The sequence below is a fragment of the Canis aureus genome, chromosome 30, assembly GCF_053574225.1.
Source record: "Canis aureus isolate CA01 chromosome 30, VMU_Caureus_v.1.0, whole genome shotgun sequence".
NCBI classification, from domain to species: domain Eukaryota; kingdom Metazoa; phylum Chordata; class Mammalia; order Carnivora; family Canidae; genus Canis; species Canis aureus.
The window spans coordinates 32,778,136-32,786,040 of record NC_135640.1 but is presented as its reverse complement, the minus strand read 5'-3'; positions in this window follow the sequence as shown (position 1 = coordinate 32,786,040).

Below are 7,905 nucleotides of genomic sequence, written 5' to 3'. Positions count from 1 at the left end.
GAGGAGGAAAGAATGTATCAGGAACCAAAGATGGAGCTGTGACTGTAAGTCTGTCCTAAATTTCTTTTTTTATTAAAATCATGACAGTCCATTAAGCATCTGCCTTTGGCTCAGATCATGATCTCAGGGTCCTGGGATCAAGCCCCACATCTGGCTTTCTGCTCAGTGGGGAGCCTGCTGCTCCTTTTCCCTCTGCCCCTCCTCCTGCTTGTGCACTTGATCTAATTCTCTCAAATAAATAAAATAAAATAAAAATAAAATCATGACACCTTTTTCTCATTGATTAGCCTTTAATCTTGGAATATCTAGGTTTGTTTTTTCTCAATCTATTTCAACTCACTTTGTGTCTGATTCAGATTTTCCCAAACCTGACTACTCAATTCTACCGTCAGAAAGAAATAAAATACAACGAATCACCTATATAAAATACATGTAAAATGTGAAGATTTGCTTTTCATCAATAAAAGCCAAAAATATGCACATCTAGAATTGCCACACTGTGATTGAAATCTTTTAAATAAAACACACCAGGATTCTAAATTACCATTTTCTTTTCCAAAACAGTTGATTACAGACTTTTTTTTTTAAAAAAGTAGATAATTCTTTAAAAAAAAAAAAGCAAAAAAAAAAAAAAAAAAAGCAAACAACTATGGTAAAAATGCATAGCATAAACTTTACCATCTTAACTATTTTTAAATGTACAACTCAGGGTGTTAACTATGCTCACATTGTTGTACAACAGATCTCTAGAACTTTTTCATCTTGCAAACTGAAACTCTGTGCCTATTGAATAGTAACTCTTCATTTCCCCCTCTCCATGGCCTCTGGCAACCAGCATTCTCTCTTTCTTTCTTTCTTTTTTTAGTAATCTCTATCCCCAAAGTGAACCTCGAAATCACGACCCCAAGATCAAGAGTCGGATGATTTTTGGACTAATCCAGCCAGATGCCCCGGCGATTCTTTGTTTCTATTAGTTTAATGTTTTTAGAGACTTCATAGGAATGGAATCCTAGAATATTTGTCTTTTTGTCACTGGCTTATTTTACTTAGTGTAATGTCTTCAGGGTACATCTATGTTGTAGCATGTGACTGGATTTCCTTTATAAAGGATGAATAATATTCCATTGTATGTATATACATTTTCTTCATCCATTCATCCACCAGTGGACATTTGGATTGCTTTACTCTCTTGGCTATTGTGAATAATGCTGCAGTGAATGTGGGTGTCTCCAAGATCCTGTTTTCAATTCTTATAGATACAGACATAGAAGTGGGAATACTGGATTATATGGTAGCTCTATTTTTAATTTTTTGAGGAATCTCCATAGTTTTTTTCATAGCAGCTGCACTAGTTTGCATCCTGCTTAAAAGAAAACCACAGGCTTAAGATGGTGTCACTCAGGTTAAGGCCTCAAGTCAGTAAACCAAGACTTTTTTTTTTTTAATTTTTTTTTATTTATTTTTATGATAGGCACACAGTGAGAGAGAGAGAGGCAGAGACACAGGCAGAGGGAGAAGCAAGGTCCATGCACCGGGAGCCCGATGTGGGATTCGATCCCGGGTCTCCAGGATCACGCCCTGGGCCAAAGGCAGGCACCAAACCGCTGCGCCACCCAGGGATCCCCCAGTAAACCAAGACTTAATACCTAACCAGACTACCTTTTCAATCCTCTTGAAATACAACCTTTTTTAAAAAAATATTTTATTTATTTATTCATGAGAGACACAGAGAGAGGCAGAGCCATAGGCAGAGAGAGAAGTAGGCTTCCTGTGGGGAGTCTAATGTGGGACTCAATTCCAGGATCCTGGGGTTCACACCCTGAGCCAAAGGCAGCCACTCAAATCACTGAGCCACCCAGGCATCCCAAAACGTGATCTTTAATTCATCAACATGGGAATTTCCTGGTCAGCACTAAGAAATTTACTGATAGACTCATTCCTTTCCCCATTGGAGGGCGATCTTGCCTAAGTAATGGATTCTTTGGTACTAAATTTCTTTTTCTCCCCTCCCTCTCTACCTTGAAAACATTTCCTTTTCTATAGCCCTTTGGAGTTCCCCTTTACTTGCTACACAAGATGCTACCCAGCCCAGGAATTGACTAAGAAAGCCCATTAGATCTTTATTTATTTTTTTTAAAGATTTATTTATTTATTTATTCATGAGAAACACACACACACACACAGAGAGAGAGAGAGAGAGAGAGAGAGAGAGAGGCAGAGGGAGAAGCAGGCTCCATGCAAGGAGCCTGATGTGGGACTCGATCCCGAGGTCTCCAGGATCACACCCTGGGCTGCAGGCGGCGCTAATCCACTGCGCCACCGGGGCTGCCCCCCATTAGATCTTTAAAGCTTACTGGATTGAATGTTTGTTATTTAACAATCCCCAGCAACAGAGCACAGGCTTCCAATTTCTCCATATCACCATCAACACTCGCTGTCTTCTGTGGTTTTAATAGTGGCTATCCCAATGCATGTGAGGGGATACGTCATTATGGTCTTGATTTATGTTTATCTACTAGTTAGTGATGCTATCCATCTTTTCTTATGCTTGTTCATTATTTGTATAGCTTTGGAGAAATGTCTATTCAAGTCCTCTGTCCACTTTTTGATCAGGGTACTGTTATTGTTGTTGAGTTGTAGGAGTTCTTTATATATCCTGGATATTAACCTGTTAACAGACACATGATTTACAAATATTTTCTTCTTTCTGCTGGTTGCCTTTTCACTTTGTTGCTTGTTTCCTTTGATGTGCTGGCATTTTTAAGTTTGATGTAGTCTGAGTAGTTGATTTTGTTTTTGTTGCTTGTGTTTTTGGTGTCATATCGCAAAAAATCACTGCCAAATCCAGTGTTATGGGTTCCAGTGTTTCATTTTCTAAAAGGAGCTAACCATTGTTCTATATGGCCCCTGAGCTAACTAATTGAATTAAGATAAAAGGAAACCATTATACTCAAATTCTTCCCAAATTCTTCCAGATGAGCCAATTGGACTAAATATGTTAGAGCATGTTCTACAGAAAGAGAAGAACTCACAGGTCATCGATATAGGGTATTTATTGGGTTCAGTGGACAAAGAAGGAAGAGGTGATACCAAACAGTGTTCCTACACTGTACTCTATCCATAACTTCAGGGTACTACCTTATATAGTCCTGCCTCTCCCTGGGGGGTGGGGGGGGGTAGATGGGCCAGGAGATACTGCTAGTCACTTTGCCTGGGTCATGACTCTGATTGTTCTGTACCATCATCTTCAGTTGCTTGTTCAACAGGTGAGTGTAAAGGGGCTGAGTCACAGCTTAATGAGTCACCTCAACTAGCAGGGTGTGCATTACGGTGATTATACCCTGCAGCTAGGGCTGTTTACATTCTGGTCCAATTCAACTGCAAAGGAGGGCCTACTTCTTTCCATTTCCCCCAAAGCTGTTACTATGGATGTGGGGCTTCCCTCTTAATGACTCATTCACTACATAGTTCTGTTCATTAAGAGACAAAGATGCTTCAAGTAGAGGAGGTGGTGGCTAAATATTTACTCAACTGGTTTCTCTTGCTTAGTAAACCCAACAACCAAACATTTCGTGGTCAGGTCATGGTGACTAGCACAAGATTTTTTTGCTTTCTTTTCCTCATTGCTCAAGATAAAATATTCACAAATAGAACCTCAAGAAACCCCTTGTGTAGCCATATTTTGAAAAAGTAACCTCTGAAGGTGAGGATTCACGTGGAGCCCTTGGAAAAGATTGAGGCACACCATTAAAGAAATGTTCTGGGGAACCTAGGTGGGTTGGTTAAGCATCTGACTCTTGATCTGAGGATCATGAAATCGAGCCCTGAGTTGGGCCCCATGCTGGGTGTGGAGTCTGCTTAAGATTTTCTCTCTCGGGATCCCTGGGTGGCGCAGTGGTTTGGCACCTGCCTTTGGCCCAGGGCGCGATCCTAGAGACCTGGGATCGAATCCCATGTCGGGCTCCTGGTGCATGGAGCCTGCTTCTCCCTCTGCCTATGTCTCTGCCTCTCTCTCTCTCTGTGTGACTATCATAAATAAATAAACATTAAAAAAAAAAAAAAAGATTTTCTCTCTCTCTCTGTCCCTCTCTCACATGTGCATGCATGCTCTCTCTTTCTCTCTAGAAAAAAAGAAAAGTTCCAGTGTTTCAGATGGTAGATTTATTTGTGGAGTCCGCTACCTTTCTTCTAGAAATTAAAATATTTGCTTTCACTTTGGTGGTAAGCTTAGAAGTCTAAAAGGCCTATTCTGGAATCATCTAGATGAACCTGTTGTATGTTTGTATTTAGGATCTTCCTGGGGCACAGTGGTACTATTTTGATTATTTTCAGGTAATAGGACATAAACAAAAATGAATTTAGTATGATCTATTTCAGCCAAATTGGGGTCAAATAATATTAACCATATATTGTACAACTGGCTATTCATCATAGTTCGATTGAAAAAAAGTAATGGCTGAATTGGTTCCCTCACATTGCAGGGTGCATGGTAGACAAGCCATGGTGAACTCAAATGCTGAGTTAATGTTTTTTGCTTTAATTTTATTGTTTTGCAGTTTTGGTTATAGTTCATTTATAAACTAGATTTGGTCTTGTTGTGTGAGAGCTATATACTGAAGATTATAATTAGTTTTACATTCACACATACTTAAGGAATATTATGATAAAAAATTGTCAACCTTGGCAGATGCTGAAGAAGCTTCTTTATTTTTTTTTCTTTAAGGGGTCTAAACATTTCTCAGATTTGAGGAACATCCTGCTAATAAACAGATATGATGACAAAAGATGTGCCCTTTTGCTCTCCTATCTTAAGATGCTTGTTCTGGTGGTTCTCAACCGTGACCACAGTTAAGAATCAACTGAAGAACTTAAAAAAATACTATACTATATCAGGTATGCTAATTTCAGATATAGCTATACTAATATCATAAAAAAATTATTGGGCATGGAGCCTAATAAAAAAAATAAAACATATTATTGGAAAAAATTGGAGAAGATCTAAATAGATGAAGAGATATTCCATATACATGAATTGAAAGACCCAATATTATTAAAATGGTACTAATTTCCCAAATTAATCTATTTTTTTTAAAGATTTTATTTATTTACTCATAGAAACAGAGAGAGAGGCAGAGACACAGGCAGAGGGAGAAGCAGGCTCCGCACAGGGAGCCCGACATGGGACCTGATCCTGGGTCTCCAGGATCACACCCCAGGCTGCAGGTGGCGCCAAACCGCTGCGCCACCCGGGCTGCCCTCCCAAATTAATCTAGAGATACAATGCAATCTCTAGCAAATACCAGCTGGCTCTCCCCACCCCCCCACCCGACCTCCGCCCCAGAAACTGCAAAGCTAATCCTAAAATTCATTCTTTGTTGTCCTGTGCATTGTAGGATATTTAGCAGCATCTCTGGCTTCTACTTGCTAGATGTCAACTCTCACCAATCCTTAGATAAAATGGATTTTGGAAGACAGTTTTGGGAGTTCCCTCATGCTCAAAAGCATTAAAGGGCGTGGAAATATGGGGAGGTGGCAAGAGCACCTGCTACAGTTAACACTTGTACCACTCAGAACCACTGTAACTGATTCTTTCAGGTGATGGCTGGTCACAGTTAAAAGATAATTAAAAAAAAAAGAAAAAAAGAAAATCTTATAATAGGTAGGCTAGTGGGACAGCTACAGTCCCCATTTTTGAAGATGGTCTCTAGGCCAGAATAAACCCTCCTTTTCTTCCTCCTCTCTCCTCACTGTCAGCCAGCACTTCTTCTGGTCTGGGTTGCTTGCCTGGTGGGCTACCCTAGACCTTGATCCCTGAGAGGTTTGTGCCTGAATACTTTGCTGTTGTCAACGTCCGTTCCTGGAATTGGCCATTCCCAGGGCATCACTTGGGATAGAAGCACCCAAAGGTGCCCCAGGCAATTCCCAGCATTCCAGACCCACTCCTCTTCGCCCCATCATGAGGTTGTAACTTAGCCTCCTCATAAGAATTGGGGTGAATTTCCCTTGTCTGTATATCACCTCTTGCTGATCTGCTGGCATGCGGAGCTCAAAGCAACCAGATGGGAACCAGAGCTTCAGACTTAGTGTCGCCCTTTCTGTCCTTTTGGAAAAGGCCTTCTTGTCTTTCTGCCCGTTCCCTACCGGGAAACCAGACCTCGAGTCCAGCCCAACCTCAAGTGCAGGTCGCCCAGAGGAAAGTGAGGCGTGCTGGGGAGGGATGCACTGGGCTCCCACCCCTTGGTGCTGTCAGAAATCCGGCACTTTGACCCCTCGGGTTTCATTGCCTGCTGATGCCTTAGCTGCTGTGTTTCCAGCCAACCCAGGGTGCTTTCAGGATGGTAGCTTCTAGGGGATGTGGCATATGGTAGGACAGTGGGTCTCATGATCCTCTGCCTATTGTTGTACCTCCTTTGACATAAAACGGGTCCCTTGGTTGAAGGCAGTCTATCAGTTGGGACTCACTCAGAGAAGCAGAAACTTTGAGCGATAGAGAATGAGACATTGGAGTAGGTGGGATAATGCCTCCCGCCACCTGCCACCCCAAAAGACGTCCAAGTCATCATCTCTGGAACCTGTGAATACGGTGTTTGGACGGCAAAGGGAGAATTGGGGCAGCAAAAGGAACTGGCTTTGGTTATCAGCTGACCTCAAAACAGGGAGCTTGTTCTCGATGATCTGGGTGGGTTCCAGGTAGTGGTAAGGGTCCTTTAATGTGGCAGGGGGAGGAAGGAGGCCACTGTGATGTCACATGAAATGGAACTTGGAAACTAATATTGGCATTTATGATAGGGATTAGTTATGGGAGTTAGTGAGGAACGTTATAGAAGACTGCTTCTCGCCTGTGCTTTTGGTGGCAGGCAGGCCTGGCCAGGAGAAAGGAGGGCTGGACACGAACAGCAAACCAGCAAGGCAAGGCAGCCGCTGCTGTGCCATGACAGGTGCTTGCCTCTGCCTTCCACACCGCAGGAAATTGCTCTTGAAGCAAAAGCTAAATATACATGTATTTTTTCTTTTCCTTTTATAAAGTTTTTTAAAAAAGATTTTATTTATTTATTCATGAGAGACACACAGAGAGAGGCAGAGACACAGGCAGAGGGAGAAGCAGGCTCCCTGTGGAGAGCCTGATGCGGGACTCGATCCCTGGACCGCAGGATCATGACCTGAGCCAAAGGCAGACATTCGATTACTGAGTCACCCAGGCATCCCTTGAATGTCATCTTTGCAGGGCCAGTGACTGAGGGCTGGTGATCTGAGAAGGACAGAGAGGAGTAGGGCTGGATAGGAGGCTGGCGTGTGGTAGCCCAGATGACCGTGTAGACTAGCATGTGATAGAAATGAGAGGGAAGGAAATGGGAGGATTCAAGGGCTATTCAGGAGGTAGGATGAACAGGACTCGGTGACACTTGGATAAGGAGGAAGAAGGAAGAGTTGGAGACACCTAGTAGAGTTCTGGGCTGAGCCAGAGGGTGCATTTCCTGAGTGGGACCCAGCAGACTTGGGGGGACCTCTGAAAGTTCATTTATATGACATTGATGGATTTCTTAGTAAGAGGTGCTAAGAGGAGAAAAGAGGTGAGTAAAAGGCTGTCCTTGCCCTGAAGGAGGGCACGGTCTAGTGGGCAAAAAAGAAATGTCCACGAATTAATGCAATTCAGCAGAATCCAGCAGATTCGGATGTCAGAATATTCCTGCCCTTTTTTTTTTTTAAGATTTTATTTATCTATTTGAGATAGCAAGAGAGGGGGAGAGAGAGAGAGAGAGAGAGAGAGAGCACACATAGGGGGAGCAGCAGAGGGAGAAGGAGAAGCAGACTTCTTGCTGAGCAGGGAGCTCATCCCAGGACCCAGATCAAGCATGAGCTGAAGGCAGGTGCTTCACTGACTGAGCCACCCAGGGACCCTCTATT